The sequence below is a fragment of the Mauremys mutica genome, chromosome 5 (assembly GCF_020497125.1).
Source record: "Mauremys mutica isolate MM-2020 ecotype Southern chromosome 5, ASM2049712v1, whole genome shotgun sequence".
Taxonomy (NCBI): domain Eukaryota; kingdom Metazoa; phylum Chordata; order Testudines; family Geoemydidae; genus Mauremys; species Mauremys mutica.
In genome coordinates, this window is record NC_059076.1 from 139,412,998 (window position 1) to 139,435,578 (window position 22,581).

At 49.4% G+C, this 22,581-nt stretch overlaps 1 long non-coding RNA gene across 1 annotated transcript in view; it reads right to left on the reverse strand.

The window, feature by feature from the left end:
• LOC123371528 overlaps positions 1–20,576 on the reverse strand; it is a 29,530-nt gene extending 8,954 nt beyond the window's left edge. The window contains exon 1 of the long non-coding RNA XR_006579823.1: positions 20,063–20,576. This is a non-coding gene — a long non-coding RNA (uncharacterized LOC123371528). The remainder of the gene's footprint in view (positions 1–20,062) is intronic.
• Positions 20,577–22,581: the final 2,005 nt, after the last annotated feature.

Genomic DNA, 22,581 nt, shown 5'->3' on the forward strand with positions numbered 1-22,581 from the left:
AGCCAGTAAAGCTGGTTGTGTAATGAGCCTGCTGTGATGGCTCTGATTTGCACAAATCTGCTGGCACCCAACTGTAATAACCTCAAATGCCTCTCGGTTTGGACCAATGATCTAACCTGAAAACCATCCAGCTGAGGGCTCATTGGGCCGTGTGTGGGACGGGCGTCAGTTCATACTACTCAAACATTTCAGGGACTACAGGAATTCTTTATTTTCTTCTGGAGCCTTTAGTTTTTAACCATTTATTTAAAAAGCTGTGGCTGTGCATTTAGCACTGGTGAAAGATACTCAGCCAACAGTCCTGCCCTTCTCTGTAGCCAGAGAACAGGGTAGAGCATGGTCAGTGGTCCTGCCAGCGTCTCACACACTTTGCCTCACCAATGTGTAGCTCTCTCTCCATGTAATTATTTTTATTATTATTCATAGATTCTAGGACTGGAAGGGACCTCGAGAGGTCATCGAGTCCAGACTCCTGCCCTCATGGCAGGACCAAATACTGTCTAGAGCATCCCTGATAGACATTTATCTAACCTACTCTTAGATATCTCCAGAGATGGAGATTCCACAACCTCCCTAGGCAATTTATTCCAGTATTTAACCACCCTGACAGTTAGGAACTTTTTCCTAATGTCCAACCTAAACCTCCCTTGCTGCAGTTTAAGCCCATTGCTTCTTGTTCTATCCTTAGAGGCTAAGGTGAACAAGTTTTCTCCCTCCTCCTCATGACACGCATTTTAGATACCTGAAAACTGCCATCATGTCCCCTCTCCGTCTTCTCTTTTCCAAACTAAACAAACCCAATTCTTTCAGCCTTCCTTCATAGGTCATGTTCTCTAGACCTTTAATCATTCTTGTTGCTCTTCTCTGGACCCTCTCCAATTTCTCCACATCTTTCTTGAAATGCGGTGCCCAGAACTGGACACAATACTCCAGCTGAGGCCTAACCAGCGCAGAGTAGAGCGGAAGAATGACTTCTCGTGTCTTGCTCACAGCACACCTGTTAATGCATCCTAGAATCACGTTTGCTTTTTTTGCAACAGCATCACACTGTTGACTCATATTTAGCTTGTGGTCCACTATAACCCCTAGATCCCTTTCTGCCGTACTCCTTCCTAGACAGTCTCTTCCCATTCTGTATGTGTGAAACTGATTGTTCCTTCCTAAGTGGAGCACGTTGCATTTGTCTTTATTAAACTTCATCCGGTTTACCTCAGACCATTTCTCCAATTTGTCCAGATCATTTTGAATTATGACCCTATCCTCCAAAGCAGTTGCAATCCCTTCCAGTTTGGTATCGTCTGCAAATTTAATAAGCGTACTTTCTATGCCAGTATCTAAGTCATTGATGAAGATATTGAACAGAGCCAGTCCCAAAACAGACCCCTGCGGAACCCCACTTGTTATACCTTTCCAGCAGGATTGGGAACCATTAATAACTACTCTCTGAGTACGGTTATCCAGCCAGTTATGCACCCACCTTATAGTAGCCCCATCTAAGTTGTATTTGCCTAGTTTATTGATAAGAATATCATGTGAGACTGTTTGTATTATGGTAGGGCCCCAGTTGAGCTCGGGGCCCCATGCACTGGCTCCAGTACAAACACACGGTAAGAGACAGTCCCTGCCCCAAGAACTTACAATCTAAATAGACTGGACAGACACAGGGAAGGAGGGGATTCAGAGGGGAAGTGACTCATCTGAGGTCCTACAGCAGATTGGCGTAGCAAGGGAGAGCAGCTCCCCCCGCATACATATATGGCTGAGGAGTGGGCAGAACCTTGAGCCCCCCTGCCCCAATGGGCCAGCCAGGGCGGCGAGGGAAGAAATCTGCACTCCCTCCCTGCTCTCACCTCCCACCTGGAAACCAGGGACGAGCTTTCAACTCCCTCTGTCCGGCCTCAGGGCCTGGGGAAACATGCCCTTACTCAGAGGTGGTAGTCGCTTCAGGATCTAGACCTCAGTTCTTAAGTGATATTTAAGTGACACATCGGTCTTGTGCTTCGCCAGTCAGTCCATGGGATATAAGAACGAAGTGAAGAGAAGGGGGAGCCCGGCTGTGATAGTGTGAACCTTGTTTTATTGTGTAATTGTGGAAGTGCACTTGTGCATCAAAGTCGTGAAATGGGCTAGAAATGCAATAAAAACAAGGTATTCAAAAGTTTAACAAAGGGGGAAGGGGGGCCCCAAGATGCTCCTCGACTGGGGTGCCATTTGGTCTAGGGCCGGCCCTGTAAGTAACCTTCCACAGCAATGGTACAAAACACGGCCTAGGACCATTATTATTGTTTATCGGCAGTGGTGCCCGCCACATGCCAGGTACTTGCCACACACTAAAGCAAGTTCCAAGCACTAACGAACTCCAGTTACTTGCAGTCTCTCACCACAGTGAGAGTTCAGCATGTAGGACAATTGCTGCAATGGTTTTTCTTATAAGGGTTGCCCGTAGGGGCGCCTTTGCACTTCCCTCATCACAGGGACTAGAGGGGATATCTGGCTCACCGTGTCTGCTCCCCTGCTATCACAAGAAATCCTGTGATATAATCCGTCTTCAAACGAGTTAGGGTGTTTGCGCCCACTACTCCCTGCTCTCTATACACCCTGCGCCGTCTTATCTAGATAACAACAAACGCCATCGACAACAACTCCTTCGATTGAAAACTCTTTGGGGGCAGGGCCTGTCTTTTTTGTTGTGTTTGTACAGCGCGTGGCACAATGGGGCCTTAGTCCCCGGCTGGCATTCCTAGACGCACATCCGTGACAAATAATAAATAACAAACAGTAATAATAACCACCCTCCCCAAACACACGAGCGATGACGCTTGAGCTTTCTTTTAACACGGATTTAATTATTTTCCCTGTGTGCTAAACGGCAATTGTAAAAATAGAGTTTAGAGCGAGAAGCATGGGAAAGTCCAAACTCCTCTCTTCATTCCCATTCACGGGCCAGCCGTTCCCACAAATCGGAGATTTTCCTCCTCTTTGCACTGGACAGGAATCATTCGATTCAGGGCAGCTGTGAAGGAGCTGGGGTGTGTGGTGTGTGGGGGTGAATGGAAAAAAATACACCACACTAGTAGCCACAAAATTCTTCTCTGCTCCAGCTTCTCCTTTGAACTGGTTACGCTGCCCCCCCCTTTAATAAGGAACAAATTTCCAGCACTCTATGGGAAAGTTTTAATGCAACATATTTCTAACGGGTCATTGTCAGTTCACACAAGATTTTTTTCTTTTCCCCTTTCTGCGAGAATGGAAGCAGGGCGGGCGACACAGGAATAACTGGCTCTTCGGAAAGGCTGGGAGGGGGTGACTGTTTCTGGCACCGCTGGTGTGGAAATGGCATGTTGGGAAGTCAGGGGTTCCAAAGGCTGGCAACAGATATCCTGCAAGGTGGGGGAAATGCTCAGCTCTGCCAACGGCACTTGTTTCTGACCGGTAACAGCCGCCCTTCTGCCCACAGAGCTGGGGCATGACTTTGCCACTCGTCTGGCATGCAAACTGTGTAGGAGGAGCTTGTGCCACTGCTGTGTGCATATCAGGGACTGCAGGTCTCAAACCCTGGTCCAGAGGGCTCTTAGGTACCCGTAAGTTCTAATCAACACTAACAGAGGATGCCAGTCCTGGGATCTGATTGGCAGAACTCTTGGGGGGGGGTCCCAATTGGTTCCCTGCTTCCAATTAAAACAAGCAGAGGAACAGGAGGTTTATCAGTGCAACTGCGTTTCCCCTGCACTACCTGCTCCTACTGTCTGACTCTGGTCTCCTGAGCCGGCCTCCTCTCATGTGACTTTTGGTCTGCCCTGTCTTGGACTCTGATCTCCTGGTATCCGACCTGTCCTGCCTCCTGGCTCCCAGCTTATGCTGTGACCAGTAGGTCAGACTGCCCATGTACTGGTCGTGAGCATGTGACTAGACCAAGAGCCTTGGGGCCTGATCTCCCTCTCGCTTGGCCTGGAGTAACTCCACAAAGGTCAATGAAGCTCTGCTGGGTTAAGATTCACGTAGGCGAGAGCAGAATTGAGCCTCTAGACTTCAGGACTGCTCAGCACTAAATTCCCCCCCCCCCCAAATATTTATCTTCAAAGATTTGCAAGGGACAGTAGGGATCACGAAACAAAGGGATTGAGAACACTGAGGATAGAGCTACACTTCAGTCAGAGGTGTGACAGCAACACCGGTTGGCATGCCTGCACTAGCTCTGGGTAGCATATCTAAAAATAGCTGTGAAGATGTGGCAGCCTGGACCTTGGCATGGACTAGCAATGAGAGTAGGTAGCCAGGGTTCTGTGCTGCTGTGTCTTCTCTGCTTTTTCAGCCATGCTAGCTAGATTATGCCAGCCCATGCTGCAATCACAGCTCCATTTCCTAAGTATAGAGACCTTCAGACTCAGGGATAGTGCAGTCAAGAGCCCTGCTCATGAGCCTGTGTCCAGATCTCCAAAAGCCCAGATAGTCCAACCCTACGCCTCCTTCTCCCCATCTCTGCCAATGCACCCTTATTCTCACCTACCGCACTCCATCCTGGATCCTCACCAACTGATAATGATTCATCACATCCCAACCTGCTGCAAGCCCTGCTATACCAGCCTTGTCCCCCTCCCAGATTTGCAACACCCTGTGTTATTCCAGTCTTGGGCATGCATGGAAAGGAAAGCAACCATGTGAAGACTAAGATGAAGCCCAGCACACCTTGTATTCATTTGTGCCCCAAGCCAGGTGTGTGTGCTTAACCCACTGTGATACCTGTCCTTTTTTGTTTTATTTTTTGTTTCCCTCGTCTGAAGTAGTTCTGGCCAGTAGCTGTGTTTCCACAGGTAATTAGCTGCTTTGCTATCATTAGTCGGAGCCCAGGCTATCAACATGGACTTTTTGCACTGGATTTTTCTTGAATGACAGTCGGAAGCTCCACGGAAGAGGGGGAAAAAAACCCCATCTGATGGAATGAGGCCCTTGAAAGGCAATATTAGTGGAAGGTAATTGACTTCATATGTCCTATAGGCCACTTCTAGATCTCAAAGCGAGGTCAAGGGTGCTTGAGGCAGAGACAAGAGGCTGTTGTTGCTAACATTCATTTCCCAATGGGATGTCAACAGCCTGTTGCACAGCCAGGACTGATGAGTCTTGAAAACCGAGAGGGGTGACTCATCGGCTTTGCTTTAGTATCCATCTTTTATTTAGCAGCATTGTGCAGTGGTTTGAATGATCGGCATGAATCTGCCCTGCTTCCCAGGGGTAGCACACATCAACAGTGGGGAAGACAGGGAGAGACCAAGTCAATTTAAATTACAGATGGCCCTTCTTTTCTGGCTGTTTCTTGTGTGATGTATATTCTGAGCTCTTGGCTGTTCTTCAGGGTTTCCATTTATCCTGTCGGGTGGGCCCAGAGGTGCCAAATTATCCATGCTTCTCGTCCCTGGGGTGCTCGACATTTTCTTAGTCAACTCCCCTTTTAATCCTCAGGGTAGCTTTGGCCTCCCCTGCTGAGACGACTAGCAATGGAGCTACCTAGCAGAGTTGGTTGTGAATTTGTCAACAGAATAGCCAATATCCTGGAGGTTGGTGTACTCAGTAGGGATGGAGGAGACCCACGTTCAAGTCTCTGGTCTGCATCAGGCAGAGGAGGGACCTGAAGCGGTTCTTCCATGTCTCCTGCCCCCACCTGGGCTATTATGGATGTGTGCTCACTCGCTCTCAGAAATATTGAAACGTCTAAGTTTCATCCCAATGCAGGATGGGACATTTTTCATGGGACTGGCAAACCATCTCCTGCCCAGCTCTATTAGTAGGGCCCAAATGCTTAGATGCTGATTATCAAATGCTCAGCACCCAATGTGTTCCCAATCCGCTGAGCTATTTTAGAGTTTGATGTTGCTGCCCCTGACTGTGGAATCTGTGTGAGTTTGGAAATCGGGCCAGTCATTTTGATGCCTAAATACAAGCCAAACTTGTTTGAAAATCTGGCTCTGGGTGCCTGTTGTGTATGATGTGGAAAACCAACAAACGCTTTTTCACAGGCAGCCCTCAGAGGGTCCTGGGCTTTGGTCCCTGCTGTACCTAGGCTCAAATTCAACTACCCATGAGCTAGCAGTGAAAGCCTTTGTATTCCACTACAGTGTTTTTACCATCACTTTGGCAACTTCAGCTGGGAAGGAATGACTGATTTTTTTTTCTGGAGACTTTCTGGGCCAGTTCCTCAGCCAGCGTAAGTCATGCAGCTCTGGGTTTGGTGGAGCATTGCCTGTCCATGCCAGCTGAGGAGCCAGCCTCTGTCAGGAGCACACGATGCTTCCTCGTTGATGCACCATTTCTCTTTTCGTTCTAAGAACAGTGAGGATTTACCTTGCAGAGTTAGGACTCAAAGAGGAGATTGTTAGGAGAATGCAACAAGGGTAAAAACGAACCCCTTCTTGCTCTGTAAAGCAACTAGCACAATTTTGGGTGGTATCAACACTAACAATACATCATTAATAACTTAATCTCCAGGTTCCATACAGTCCGTGCCTCCCGCTGAGCTCCCAGGAGCCCAGGGAATTAACATGTCACTGAAACTGACAGCCCTCTTTCTGCAATGGCTGGGTTATACCTGCTCCTCAGTAAAAGGGCATATTCCCAGTCCCCACCCAACCCAATGGCCGTCTCTCCCCTCCCAAGAGCTCCATCTTATTTGCTCATCTCGTTTTCCTGGGCAAACCGGAGCAATCTGATGCCTGGAAGTAACTCTCTCACCTTGCTTACCACTATGTTGCAGTTGCACCCGGTGGCTCCAGGCCCAGTTGTGCTAGGTACTGCACAGAGAGAGTAAAAGATGGTCCCTGCCCACTTGACTTTACCATCAATACAAAAAAGTGCTTATTTCCCCCCGTCCATTTCTTCAACCGATGAGTTCATCCTCATGGGCCAGACTTCAGCCAGTGTGAAAGGGCAGTGAAATTGATGGCATTGCACGCATTTACACCAGCTGAGGATTTGGCCCCAGGAGCCAGATGTATTGTTATTTATAGTGCAGTAGCACCTGAAAGGCCCCCATGTGCCAGGCACCTAGTGAGAGACAATCCACCCCTCAAACAGCTCAGTCTAAATAGACAAAGGATGGGAGGAGAAACAGAGGCACGTAGGCTTGCCCAAGGCCTCATGGCAGGGCCAGGACTAGAACCCAGGTCTCCTAATGCTCAGGTCAGTCGATCACACGGCCACTGTCATTTAATTCTTTGTATAGCTCCAGTGAAGTCATCCCAGGCATGAATCAGTCTCCAAGTCTTTGGCTCCGGCCTGCATTCACCAGAGATGAAAATAACCCATGACGATGAGGTAAGTTTCCAGCCTTAGATTCTTACAGGGCCGAGCTGGGAAGACTTTGTCTCCGTGTGGCCAAGGAATGGCTGCAGCCTCCCACCAGGGAGCCGAACTGGCAGCCAGAAAGCGGATTGCTCTTTGGCAGCGTCGGACAGGCTCCGAGTTACAGTAGCACAAGGTCAGGGGGCAGTTCCTCCAAGAACGGCTGGGGCCGGGGGTGTCCCTTTCCTCCTTTTCTCAGGAGAAAGAACTTTCCTCCCGACCCAGTGGAAGAGGCCAGAACTGGGGATTGTTAAAATATCTCCAGAAAACCCTTCAGGGAATCCTAATCAAAGGGAAAGCCGGACACAGCCTCTTGGTGGTGTGAATGCCATCTAAGCAACCCCGGCTTGACCCGAGTCGGTCAGTGACACTGGTCTTTCTCAGAAACCCGCAGTCCTAAAAAAGAACGAGCAGCTCTTTCCCCTGCCTCGCTGGCCACCCTGTCTCTGTTGAACAGCGAGCCAGAAATGACAAACAATCTTTCCACCTTCCAAGAAAACAAGGCAGAGCCACCTAGCCCAGAACAATGGAGAAGGATGTCTTCAGCCACAATAGCTGGCTGTGGTTAACCTCAGAGGCTGTGGTCAAACCCAAGGAAATTACAGAAAACCCTTAAACAAATATGTTTTCTCCCCCGGGTACCCATAAATAGAAGCTAGTGCTCCTGGGTGGGTGGGTGGAGGGGGGAGGGGAAGGGTAGTTAGTGTTTGTTCTTCTGTGGTTTGGTGTAGGCTAAACTGGAGATGAAGCTACGAAATCAAATGCAGCCAGAAGCAATGGAATTTGGAGTATAGACCCACACGGGCTGGGTGCGGATTTCAGCCAGTACTATCGGGCCCTGATCCCAGATTGGGGCCTCTAGTTGCCACTGCAATACAAATGGTAAATAGCGGAAATACCGGCAAGCTGAAGAACTGAGGTGGGAGTTTAGAAGAAACTGGGGCAAGGCACATGCCCGTTTTCCCTCATTTCTAACCCTCTCGGGTGTCACGGGTTTGACCAAGTGGCTCAAACTCCAGCGTATTTAGGTTGTATCCCACTTGGGACAAAGCTCAGCACTCCACAGCTGATGTTGGTGGGGTGGGGGCCGTCCCTGCACGATAGGGCATGTTCCCATTAGGGCAGCCTAAGTTAGTTGACTGTTGGCATTGTCAGCTACTGCTGCCATGAGCAGTTTGAATTCCCCCCATCCCTGGCTTTTCCATGGCATGGTGGGGATGTAGGCAGCTGGCTGGCCATGGAGGAGGACTCATCCGGCAGTGTGCCGTGGGTACTCATGGTCTGCCGTCCTCAGGAATTAGCCTGGTTGGTCCCACTGCACTTAACATGGAGCTTATGGGCCTCTTTTGGAATGTGGTGTGGTTGGAGTGATGGAAATGGAAGACAACCGTAGCAGCCTTCTAGGTGCTATAAGGGGGCAGCACGGAGAAGTTGGGGGGCCCTGGAGGAGGAGCCTGTCCCAGCCCGATGGGAAGTGACAAAGGCGCATCATCCACGGCTTCAGTGGCAGGCATGGATTTCAGGGACATGGAGGAATCAGCAGCAGGACTTAGTGAGAGCGTGCAGACGGAGGAGGGAACGGGAGCGAGAGATGGCGCAAAGTTTGATAATCTGGGTACCAAGGCTGTGGTATATGGAAAACTGTATTAAAATCGTAAGCTCTTTCTCTAAATGCACAGGTGTTTCCTGGTCCTGCTTGCAGGCTAGGGGGCTCTGTAGGGAAGCATGTGATCAGAGTCAGTTCACCAGCCAGGCAGCCTAGAATAAGATTGGGTGAGTTGTGCCTCATGGCCTTAGGCAGAAGCCTGCTTTGTCTCTCTCTGTTTTTGGGTTCTTGTATGTTAAGGTTCTGGATTTGAAGAAATAAAGTTGTGTTAGATTTCAACCTTCCAGAAGGATACAAAAATATAATACTCTATTTTCTGTGTGTGTGTGTGTGCCAGAAACATAACACAGCCGCCCATGACGTGCCGGCTTGGCATTTGCATAGCGGCTCATGGTAGCTGTCCTTCCATTTCACGCTGCAGGGGTCTGGTGGGGAATCACACAAGCCACTGACTCGAACCTTAGCCAGCTCTTGTTCAGTTCAGTAAGCCACTGTGGTGATTAGTGTGGTTTAACTATGGTCCTTTGGCTCTGTTTCTTTCCAGGCTTAGAGTCTCTGGGACTGATTGTCCTACTTATGGTGGGGTGGGACAGGAGGTCCAGTGCTGTAAGATGCTGAGTGGGCTTTATGGGCTTCCTTCCCCCCCCCCCAGGTTCTCCGTACAGGTCTGCGTGATCAAAGCCAAATACCTGCGCCTACAACGGCTGCTAACAACTGGGAGTGTCTCAGGTGCAGAGAGTTAACCTGTCAGATCAACAAGAAACTATCAAGAGGAGGTCTGAGAGCCGGCTCGGGATCACACTAAGGTCTTGGAGACACACTAAGGTATGTGTTTTATTCTGTTCTTTTTCCCTACGTTGGAGAGGGGCTGGATAAATTAGTGGCCTTTATTCTTTCCCTAATGGGTGGGAGCACCTATGTTATTAATTGACATGCTGGCCTGCTTTTGACATGGTGTGAACCTGGAGTAACTCACTGATGTCCACAGTTGCTCCAGCTTTATCAAGACACTGGGATTAGGATCTGGTTGGTCATTACTTGCATGGCTCAAAGGCATCTTGAAGCTAAGCGAAATCTTGCTAAGAACCCAGCTCAGCTTAACCCTTTATCTCCCTTCTTGCTCACCAAGCTGCTTGTCTCTGAATCATCCAGCATTTGGCCTGGGTTCAAACTAAAACCATGGTAGGTACCCAAGGCCACGTTAGTCTGGGCAAAAGCCGAGGTTCAGCTTTCTGACTTGGCACCTGCTAAGGTGCAGAGGAGTGTGTGGGGGAGAGGCCTGGGGACATAGGGAGGTGAATCAAGCCTTGCAGCTCTGTCCCTTGCAAAGGTAGCATTGGGAATGTCTGGCCGAGGCTGAAAGGCCCGAACGGGTGGGGTCCTCTTCCCCCACAGGAGGGCATGCAGCTCGTAAGATTCCAGCCATGCTGATGTGAGTCCCTGCAATGCACATCTCAAGGAATCGCATCGCTGCCCCTTTCTCAAACCCCGAGGCTGGCCTTGTGCACAGGAAGGAGTTGGGTATGTTGGGGGTAGAAACACATTGTTTCACCGGTCCCCCAGAAATGCTCCTCAGCCCAGTGTTTGAAGAGGTGGTAATGGAAGGCAGCCTGCAACCCTATTCTTCCTCACCCTCCACCACCTCACAGGGAAATCTCCTACCCCTCTGGCTGGCCCAGGAGACCCATCCACCCCCGAGGCCCCCTGGAAATAGGCAAGGGAGACCCCCAGCAGCCTGCTAGATCCAGCCACCTCAAGAGCTAAAGAGGACTTGCTCCCCAACTGATTGTCACTAGGGAATCCAACCCACTGCCCTGCCCACCCTACCTAGACACAATCCTGCATCGCTGCTGCTGTGAGGAGCAGCTGCCAGGGAAGGAAGCCCCGGGAGTTGCTGGGGGATGTTGGAAGCACGCTGGGCTGAGATGGGAGGTAGATTTGGGGGGGGATGGGGAAGATCATGCAATGGATTTATGAACATTGGAAGGCTGGATCTGTTTGGAGTGGGAGACTATCAGATGGAGAAAGTTGCACTGGGCCTCCTGCCCCTTAAAGGCATTGACTGTCCAATAACCCCATGGTCTGTGGGTCAGGCCAGGCCGGTGTCATGCTGAGATACTGCCGCAGTGGCCATGCTAGCTCCAAGCGACTGGGAGAAGGAGCGTGGCTCCTTCACGGATGTTAAGGAAAAGGTGGCACATGGGAGGTGAGGGGACTGCTTCACTGGTGATGGTAGTTGGACCCAAGGCCTATATAACTAGTTCCAGGACTCCAGGGTGTGGGAGCTCACCAGCCTTGGCAGGAAGTGTTCCTCCTCTCTGTTGAGAAGGTGGCCAAGGGTTTAGCACCACGGGGACAGCTGCAGTGGGGCAGCTGACTGGAGAGGCAGAGGTGCCCCCTGAGAAGAGAAACACTATTTGGTCTAGAGCTTACTTTGTTTTCCTCCTACATGAGGAGCTGCCTCTGTATCCCTCCTCTGGGGGGAGGGATAGCTCAGTGGTTTGAGCATTGGCCTGCTAAACCCAGGGTTGTGAGTTCAATCCTTGAGGAGGCCACTTAGGGATCTGGGGCAAAAATTGGTCCTGCTAGTGAAGGCAGGGGGCTGGACTAGATGACCTTTCAAGGTCCCTTCCAGTTCTAGGAGATTGGTATATCTCCAATTATTACCTATTACCTCTGTGTCTTCTGGATGTCTGGCTTGTGTGCGGCTACTCAAGGCAGCATTGGCAGCCTCAGGGTGGCTTCGTAGGTGCTAGGCAATCTGGTGCACTGGACTAGTACTAGGAAGACCTGAGTTCTATTCTGCTCTGCCCCGATCCTTGAGTACATCAATTCCCCTCCACAGGCCTCTTTTCTCTTCCCACCCTTGATTATGAGCTCTCTGTCTGTACAGCGTCTAGTACTATATGGTCCTGATCTGAGCAGGAGCCTCTCAGTGCTTGGTGGTAATGAGACAGGTGTTTTGACTGAGGCAGGGAACAACACTGTAGCCTGGCTGTATTTGGGTGAAACTCTCTCCTCTGCAGAGTAAGTCCCTGCTGATGCTCGGGTCTTGTGCTTTGCCTCTGCGCAGAGGTGACTACTCTTTCCTGGCAGTGGCCATTTCAGTGATAACCACCGGTAGCAGAGCGGTGCATGCAACCATAAATGCCTGCAGGGCTCATAAACACGGGGGCCATAGCAGGCAGAGGTGTTTATGGCTGCGGGAGACGTTTATTGCTCTGTTACGTCCTCTGCTATGTTGGACGCGTTGGCTCTTTACAGCAATTATTAATAAACAATGAAAAAAAGAGAAGTTGTATTTGATACATTTCTTTCCTCTTGACTCACGTGTGCTTAGTTAATGTGCTGGCAATGGGAGGTCGAGGCGCAAGAAGGCTAGACAGACCGAGCCGGGGAGAGGCAGGTGTCCAGCAGATAGGTGTATGGCAGAGAAGCAGGGTCCAGTGCTTGGAGCACCACCCTATGGGAGTCAGAGCTGGTTTCTATGACTCCTAGCCCTGTTCTTTGGGAGCTACTGATTCTGCAACCGTGAGTGTCCTTATCCAAGTCACTTTCCCTCTGCCTTCCCATCCCATGTAACACAAGGAAAGCAATGCCTGCCTCCCCGAGGGCTGTGAGGTTAATTTGTTAAGATGCGTAAAAAGACTCCGAAATCCACGGTGCTCTGGAAGGGGAGCAGGATTGGAAACGGCAGGATTCCTGGGTGACTTTGGAAGGCGTAAGGAGTGTCGATGGCTGAGTCTAAGCTGTGATTTACCCAAGAGGGTTGGGAAGGAATAATCTTGCCATACAGCAGTACAGCAATACTAGCCATGCAAGCGAATAATTTCCAAGGCCATAAGGTGTCACTGTGATCATCTACCCTGATTTCCTGCACAACACAAGTCGGAGAACCCTAGGCACTAACTAGCACTTTCTGTTTGAAACACTCAAGTTCTGGACCATACCAGAAGCAGGAGAGTAACCAGATGGCCCTCAGGTCTGAGCCCCTATAAACTGTAGTAATGTTAGTTTCTTTCTGCATTCTACAGTAACTGGTCCAGGCTTCCTGTTGACATAGTTAAGAGCTAATCAACAGAAAGCAGGAGCAAGGATGGCTTTGGAGTTTAAGGCGTTGGATTGGGAATGGGGCCATCTGCGGTCAGTTCCTGGCTCTGTCCCAGCCTGCGTGGGTGATCTTGGGCAAGTCACTTCATCTTTCTTGGCCTCAGTTTCCCCCATCTGCAAAATGGGGGTGACAGCCCTGCTCTTACAAGTGAGTCAGGTGCTCAAATGTTAGAGCGATGGGGTGTGCACGCTGGCAGAGTTTATCAGAAAACAATTCAGCATTTACTTTAATATTGGAGCTGAGAAATATGCTGGATTGTATGGGCGTGTGTGTATTTTGTAGCTTCTGTTGTCCCTTATGTAGAGGTAGGCTGTGAGAACCCCTCTCCCTCCTGCTTGGTTTGAACACGGGTCCCGTGCAATGTAAAGCAAAGGCTCGATTTCACAGTACCACCTGCCCTGCTCTTCCTGGTTGGGATTAACACTGCTAATGTTCCCAGAAGGCGACCGTTGGCACATGCCAGTGCCCAGTGCAGGCAGGAGCTGTACAAGATACCAACAGGCTTAATCAGCATGACATGTTCCCTGAAACCTGTAAACTATCATAGGGTCAAAAGTTGAAGGGTTTCCTTGTTTGCCACCTACGCTCCCCTGTGGTGGTTAAGCACAGTGGCTGTTCCAAAGGCAGAAATGCTCCTTAGAGGTGTGCACCAGGAGAGACAGGCTCTTCTGGGCTTCCTGGCCAGAATCCGACACTGGCAACCTGCACGGCTTTCCGGTTCACCAGCTCTGAAAGAAGGGAAAGGCAGGTGACGTAATGTCTTAAGCTCTCCTCAGTTTCACAAAGAACAGGATGTGTTTCCCTCTGAGTGAGTTACCAAGCATGCCGAGGGGGGATGACAGTGCTTTGAATAAGACTCAGCCACATATTCTTACTGAGCCAAGAACTTGTGGCTCCCACAGCAGAATGTGAACAACTCCCATGGACTTTGGGAGAAGCCAGCTCCCAAAACCGTAGGCTTCAGCTTAACTTTGCAGCTTGGATCACTGCTGTTAGATCTTGAGGAGCTTTTTGTGCATCTCAGAATGGAGCTACTACTGGGCTCTCTCTGGGTGTTGATGCAGGCTAGCTCTTCCGTGCAACTCTGAGTCCTCTTGCAAAGAGGGTACACAAGTGTCACACTGCAGGGTGCAGTGGTGAGTGAAAGCACAAGCACTGTGTGGATAAGGGTGTAACTCACAACCCGCCTCAGTGCATGAGGTTACCACAGCGTCTGATGCACCATCTCCTTGCCCCAGGTTGTCGCTTCCACCTGCACAATGTGGAGTTAGAACTCTCCTGTATTGGAATGATAATCAGGCGTATGTGACTCCATACAGTCCAAGGCGGTGGAGAACTGGGCACCTGCTATGTGAGTGAGCAGGTTAAAACAGCCTCCTGTCCATGCAAAGAGAACTGGCTTCGTTTAGCATAGGTTGCCAATTCAGTGCAGTGTCTGCAGCTCCTTCCTTCTCTGTCCTGTATGTCAGTATCCTGGGTTAGCTAGGTAGAGGTGTGTGTGTGTGTGTGTGTGTGTGTGTGTGTGTGTGTGTGTGTGTGTGTGTGTGTGTAAATATACACGCTTCTCTTACTCTGAAGATCAATACTAATTTCCTTTGGTTTCTTGGTACCTCTCAAGTTCTCTAACTTCTCAATCAGTGGTGCAATAAATCTGTTTGATAGCTTCTCTAATAACATAGGAGGCAAATGTCAATCTAGTTGACTGATATCTACGCTCTCCTTACCTGCTCTGTATCACTGATTGTTACATAACTTCTTCACTTACCAACTGTACAACCTTTTAGCCAGGGGGAAGAACATTTGTAAAAAGGAGCTCACAATCTCCCCTATTTTGGGACTGGCATTAATTTTATTCATTGGCTCCATCCTTAATGAACCTATTTCTGTCCATCATTACCTTCCTGATAAACGTAGAAAGTCCCGTCTTATTCCACTGTGTTCCTTTGCTTTTTAACAGCAAGGCAGCATGAGTTAGCCTCTTCCCTTCAAGCTTTATGGTTTGTATTCCGGTTTCCTTTTCTGTTTACAAGGCAAAGTGGCTCTTTAGTGGAAGCTAGAGATCTTTGAGCAGTGTCAGAGGGAGCCAGCCTGTCTGCTTCACATTCATTGCACTTTTCTCTTTCAGAGCATTTGGATGCTATTAAGTCTTAGTGGTGATGTCTTTTAGGATTCACCAGCCTCATAGACTTTAAGGCCAGAGGGGTTCATCTTGATCATCTAGTCTGAGCTCCTGCACATCACAGGCCACAGAACCTCACCCACCCACTCCTGAAATAGACCCCGAACCTCTGGCTGAGTCACTGAAGTCCTGCTCTTATTGCATCAGGCTCAGTTAATATCTTGGTCCCTCAACAGCTGTTCTCTAATACCCTTGTACGGTGGCCCTCTGTGAACTCTGCCATTGCTGTGGCGGCTGCGTGGTCTAGTGGATAACGCATTGGACTGGGAGTTAGACTTGACTTCTGCTTGTGCCTTGGCCATTGACTTGCTGTTTGTGCTTAGGCAAGTCACTTCACCCCTGTTTCCCCTCCCCTTTGTCTGTCTTTTCCATCGAGACTGCAAGCTTTTTGGGGCAGTGACACCTAGCACAGCGGGACCCTCTGCTCAGTTGGCGCGTCCGTGCGCTGCTGTGATACAAATAATAATTTGCTGAATTCAAGTAGCTTATGGCCACTGGTTCCAAGTTTCTTTATTCTCTCAGACTGAATCAGCTCCTCTTTACTGCCAAGAAAGAGATCTTGGGTGGTGCTCCTACCTCTGCATAATTTAGGAACTTTGAATGGTCTAATCTACCCCCCAGTGTGCCCATCCCCATGGTATCTAGGCAACTGAGCCAAAGCCCTTCCAAGTCGTTGGGCGTCTTTCCTCTGACGTCGATGGGCTTTGGATCAGGCCTGAGTGCACTTGAAATAGATGCAATAGCGTGAGGACAGTTGCAAGTTTGGCTGTCTCTTACACTGTAGCCTCTCTCTAGGGCAAGGACTGTAAACGGCCTTGGGGACATGGGGAGAGATGGCTGTTAGTGACCTGCCACCAGATCAGGAATGGACGCAGAGGACATAGTGTGTGACCCCATGTGGGGAGGGTTGGACCTCCTGAGGGATCTCTCTCTTTCCTGCACTCTGGCAACATATGCCTAATGTGTTACGCCAATAAAGTCTCATAAATGGAATTTAACTATGCCCAACATTTGGGTGCACAGGTGAAATATAAATATTTGTTTTCCAAGAGGCGTGGGGCTAGTTAAAAATCCCACACGAATGCTAGGTTAGAAGAGCAATGAGATTGCTAAGAGGAGTCTGGAAGGATTAACTAGGATTACTTTGTTTAAGAGGGGACATAAGAGTTATGCGAATCAATGAGTGGTACAGAGTCAAGATCCCATCTATCCTCTTCTCATTAAAACATCCAATGAAATTCAAAAAGCTACAAGCTGAACAGTACGAGAAGATGCTCTTCTATATAATGCAGAATTAACTTAGCCAACTCGCTGCTACTATATTATTCAGACCAAGAGTTTAGTAGGATGTCGGTAAATACTGGGAATTTATAGGAATAATATCTTCTGTTGAATGTTACTTGAGATAAAAATGTAGTAAGAGCTATCAGCTCATGTGCTTCAGCACGTAAGACAACCAGTAACCGCCTATGGTTAGAAAGAAGTTTATGCAAAACATGCATATGGCGTAACTTTTCCATTGCAGGGTTTCTTGCACTTTCCTCTGAAGCAGCTGGTATGGGCTTGGTCTGATTGAGTAGGGCAATTTATAGGAGTCCCATGAGTTTCCCTAGGAATGTCTTGTTCTCTGTTAAACTGGTCTCTAGCAAATACCCTCCGGCACATATTTGTATGCGCATCTGTGTATATGAACCACATTGATTGTTGAGAGAGAGAGAGCCACGTATCTTGGCTGGCTGGCTGGCTGTAGGCCTGTCAGTGAAGTGTCTATTTGTACCTCACAATGACTCATTACCAGATCTTCCCCCAGATCTTATCTCAGCCCACATAAACCGCCTCAAGAGGGAATCTTGCCAGCAGGAAAATGCTGGAAAGGATACAATGGAGTGGGCAGGTTCTGCCAAACGACGTGGGGATGCCCCAAAGTTAAACAGGCTTGGAACCAAGTCTGCATCTGAACTAGGGGGAGAACAACGTGAACTGTACAGCATCCGCTTTGGTGGGACACGATGAGCTGAACTTGACTTCCAGCTTCAGCTTTTGGTGCCAGCTGCCAGGACTGCCAGTGTAAACAAACAGCGCAATCGAGATGCTGCTTTTCAACAGACACTGGTAGATTCCTGCTCTTAGTTCCACCCATTGTGGCCTTGTCGGCATCGAGAGCAAAGGCAGAATGGGATCCATGGCCAGCTGCTTTCAGTGGGAAGGAGGAACCCTTCAGGAAGGGATTCTTACTCTGAGGGCTTGGTTGCTTTTCCAGAGAGATAAAAGTTCTTGGTGATTGTTCAAGGCCGTCGCCTCCTCTGAGCAGCTTCTCCCTTCCTCGCAAACGCAAGGGCTGGGCACAAGCAACCCTGTTGAAATGCGGCCACCTGAAGGATGGGGTGGGGAAACCCCGGAAAAATTAAACCTGTTTGTGTAATAACAGCCCCACCCTCCATGGGTCATCAGCAGCATGCACCCGTACATTGGGGGTGACTGCCCTGGCTAAATTACAGGGCAGAGCTAGCTTGCACTGGGATAAACACTGCAGAACCGTATGCTTTCAGAGACCTTAGTTGTGCTTTCCATCCTGCTGCGAGGGTGTGGTGCAGGCAGGGACGTCCTTAGGTATATGCTGCGTAGGGCACCCGAAAATTTGGGGCACCCCTGGGTCTTAGTGTCCACCATCCCTCCTTTTCCTATCCCTGTTCTGACCCTTCCTGCAGACCCCCACAGCTGGCTGCTGCAGCCTGGTGAGCCTCCAGCCTGCCAGACCTGTTAGCACAACATTGAAACGGTTAAAGAGCCATTCAAGGGGTAATGAAACCATTTAACAGGCATTTGCCAGTCCTGAGTTATGCACTGTCAGTTTCTGAATGTACTGACAGAAACAGTTGTGCATGACTGTAATCTTTACTCAGAATGGGTTAGTCTACAGGAAATTTGCTTTAAAATATTTCATGAATGTGTTGCTGACGATTATAAAATCACATCTAAAAAAAATCCTTGCATAGATTTTTAGATGCACAATCTGAGTATTCATCTTTAGCCTTAAAGGCCTGGATCTTCAGACATAGTTTTTTAAATAAATCCTTCAAAAGACCCCCCCTTATCTAAAATACACATTTTAATTTTAATTACTATAGTACAAAAAACGTGTCTCCAAAGTCTTCCTGTCCTTCCTGTCCACCCCTTTCTCCCTCCACCCTCCTCCCCCATTGCCCATTGAAGAGAGCCCTTAAAGGGACAACACCCCTTTCCTCCCAGATAGCTGGACAAACGAGTTTTCCTTTCTTTACTTCTGACTATTTGATGAACTAGTTTTAAGCGAACCCTCCAGCAAAATCAGTACCTTAGTAAGATATAAAATCGTTTGTTATGGCTAAAATCTTTGGAAACATATTTTTTAAAGTTGGTGAAATTTCATAAGCATGTGTCTTGTTAGGGAGATCACACAAAGTAAATTAGAAAACGGGAACACTAAAAGCAGTGAACATTGTTATGAATATTCTAAACCTTTGTGACTGGTTTAAATTTAATTTAAAATAATGTCTTTGTTTCAGTGAGTTAAATATGTAGTAATCTGGAATGATTACTTTATGAAGGCTTAAGAGTACATTTAAAATATAAAATCAGGTTAGAAATACTAATTAAGAAAATGTAAAAGAGAGAAGAGCTGCATCATGTATTCTGTAATATTTAAAATTGTATTCAGCAGGACAGCTGACTTGCCTTTACTACCAAGTTTTTGCAAATAAATCTCTGACAAACTTCAGGGTATATCCAAAAACCTGTGACTGACATTTTTTATTCCCAAATTTTGTGCTTTTAATTAGGTACCTTCTGCATGTCCAGTCTTCACCATCTGGCATGCAATGGAAAACATGCTCCATTTTCTTTAGAAATTGCAGAAGAGTGTTTTTTTTCAAATGTCATTTACTTCATTTGGGTTCAGTGATATGGCCGGAAGGGGGTGAGCAGGGACGGGGAGGGAAGAGAGGAGGGAGACAGTGGAGAGGGGGCAGAGCCTGGGCAGAGTGGGGGCAGGGCCTGGGGCAGAGCAGGGGTGGAGTATGGGCAGGGCCCCAGGCAGAAGAGGTGGGCTGGGGAGCTGCCTCCGCAAGCGGCAGCTTCACCCGCTGCCCATGACAGCAGTTAAGAGCGGGTCGGCTCCCGCACACCCAGCGCGCGCTGCAGTCTCCTTCCATATTCACAGAGCCGAATGCGCCGGCGCCGCATGTTCTGCGTGAGGGAGAGGGTAGGGGGGGTCTCTGCGGGGAACTGTGACTCTCCACCACTGTGAGGTGGGCCGGGCAGCTCCGTATCCTTTGCTGCCTCATCCCTCCCCCACCCCAGGCTGCGAGCCTGGGCTGCCATTGGGCAAAGGGGCACCAGTTTAATAATACTGTGCAGGGCCCCGTAAATCCGAAGGACGGCCCTGGGCGCAGGGCCTGCCATCTCCCTCAGATGGAGCCAAGCAGACCTCTTCTACCCAGCATGCTTTGTTAGCAGCCTGTTGTTGCCCTGGTTGCTGAACAAGAACTTCCAGGATCTCTCCGGTTGGCAGAGGCCCTGTGACAGGAGTGAGGTTGTTTCCCTGGACTGTCAGCGCTTTGGGACGGGGACTGTCTGGTCAGTGTTTGTACAGTCCTGGTCCAGGACTGAGGTCCTAGGTGCAACAACGCAATGCAAATCATTATGCTGAGCTGTCTCGGTTACAGCCCCGCACGTTTGTTTAGGAGGGGAATGTGTGGGCGCTGAGGGGAGGAAGTAGGAGCTGGCGAGATGGGGAGGGAAATGCTGTGGAAGGGGTTGGGAAGATCTGACCTGCTGGCTAGTGATATGCTGTTACCTGAACAGAGTGGCAGCTGCAGATCCGAAGCACGCCCTGGGAAGGTAGCGTCTGCCTGCCGTGGGGGATTGGAGAGCGTAAAGTCTTGCTGGGAGTGGGTGTGGTAGGTGCTGCAGGACCATCCCTCTTCTTCCAAAGGATTTCATTGTTCTGACCATCTCCTGAAATGCTCCCAAAGGGCTCCAGCTCCCGACATGTTGCCAAAGTTGATTGCTGGAGCTCAAGAGTTAAAGTGCCTACTCCAAAACATGGCCCCAACTAACTGGACTGTTACTCCAAGCCATCTTCCCCCCCCCTTTTTGAGTGGAATATTCATGACAGAAATTCCAGCAGTATCCATTTCGGCGCAATAGCTTAAAAACCTTTTGTTGTTGTTGTTGCGGTTTCCTTGCCAATTGCCTGGGCTCCAGTATCGCCGCCGTTCCCAGCCTCTGAACTTCCTGCATCCTACTGCAAGATTCACTGCGCTTTCTTCTTGGCAGACCGAGCCGCCCAACGTACCGAGCACTGATTTATGGGGTGAAGCCCTGGTTCTCCCCTCTGTGACTGGACAGTCAAGGAATTGAAGCGTGTGTGTATGTGTGCATGCGCTTGCATTTGCACATGTCCAAAATATCTCTGTGGCGAACGCCTACATTCTTGAACTTCCCGATCTGAGATCAGATTGCTTCCAACAAACCCCAGGAACGTTAAGATAAGCCACAGGCAAGAACATGGTCCTCCGAGAACAAAAACGCTGGCTCCTGTCCAGTGGATTTCCCATTCCTTCCTGCGTGTGAGAAGGAGAACTAGGTGTAAGACTGAGCCATGGCAAATCCTGCTGTAGCAGGGGCCTGTAGGGAGGATTGGGTGGGATGAGGGGCAGGAAGAGTATGGATGCTTGGCTTATTTACCAAGCCCAGTACCAACCCTGAGAAATTGCTTAGGACCATAGGTATGTGGGAAGGGTGCTGCTAACCTCGCTGCTGCCTGGGTGTCTTGCAGTATCTGAGGTTGTTCATATTTCCTGTAGTTTCCCCTCTCCCCCACACATCCCTCTTGCAGCTACCAGTGGGCACTCTGCTGCTGGTCAGAGCAGCCGGATCCCTGAGCATCTCCCTGGTGCCTGCAGTAGCTATATTGGTGGGTAGGAACCGTTCTCTCAGCATCCCTGGTCCCTCCAATGTCTGTCGGTCTCAAGAATCTTCCCTGCTGATGGTGCTTCAAGGAGCCTGGAGCACTGACCCCACTTTCCCTTGTCGTCAGGGCATCCTTCTGTCGCTTGCACACCCTCAGCACCTGCTGCTGCTGTCTCGGCTCCCTGGGCTCTGCTTCTCCGGTGGCCCCTTGCAGCCGGTGGACTCCTTCCCCAAGCACATTCTCTTGCTGGCTGCAGCAGATTCTTCCCTCACAGCCACATGGCTGCACAGCTGGGCTGCTCTTGCCTTTTCGGCTGAGCTTTAGGCTAGCCGCTGGCTGCTGCTCCTGGCCTCGGCTCTGCTTGTCCTGCTGCTTGGTTCCCAGTCTGCTGCCTTCTTCTGTCTCTTCCCCCACCAGTTCACTCCACCCCTGCCAGCCACTTCCTTTGCATGCCCCTGGTTGCTCTAGATCACACGCTGCTCCTTCCTGGATAAGTGCTGAGCTGGCTCTCCAGCCGCAGTCACACCAAGAGGCTGGCTGGGGCTCCAGCACTAAGCCAGCAGGCCCGCAACTGCAGTCCACGCTGAATCCACAGCCTCCTGTTGTAAAGGGGTTAAACCCTACCGAATGGTGCCTTGAGCCAGCTTCCTCCTCCCAGACAGAGCTGAGAAAATCCCAGGGGCACGGCTTTAATGCTTTGCCTGATAACTCCTCATGAGCCTGGATTAGGTTTGAACCCAGTCTGGCACTCCAAACAATCCTAGTCCCGATATTCACTCAATGGGTGTTTGAATGTCATAAGCAGCCATAACCCTTAAATGCAGAGATCTCTAGTGGTTTCATCCCGTGGCAGCATGAACTTCCTTGACTCTTCCCTTCATGTGAGTGTCTGAGCTGTCTGCAGAAACCCCATAACAAGCGTGCAGTTGTTGAAGTGCCTTACTAAGCACTCAGGAATCCAGCGGTAGGAAAGACCTGTGCTTTCTAGGCAGGTTACCCAAATCTTAATCCTCTCCCTTTCTTTCATTCTAACCAACTTACTGCCACTTCCTCACTGAACAGCTCTGTTCCTTTTGTTCACTCTCCAAGTGGCTTTCAGATCAGCTGTATGCGCCTCTGGGCCGCACCTCTTAAAAATCACAACCCTTTGCAGGTTGTGCTTTTTCCAGTTCAGGAATTCCAGCTCCTCTTGTGCGTCAGCTCTGGGCTCTTAACATTGGTTAATCTTTAAATCTCTCTTGTCTGAGTCTGGATTTTTTTTTTTTTATACTTGGTTCAAAGCAACACTGGTAACTTTGTATTTTACAAAAAAATTCTTATTTTCAGAGGGTGAAACTTAACCCTGTGTAAAATTGAGGCTTATAAGGGGCACAGATCTTGGGCTGGCCCCACTTCTGAAG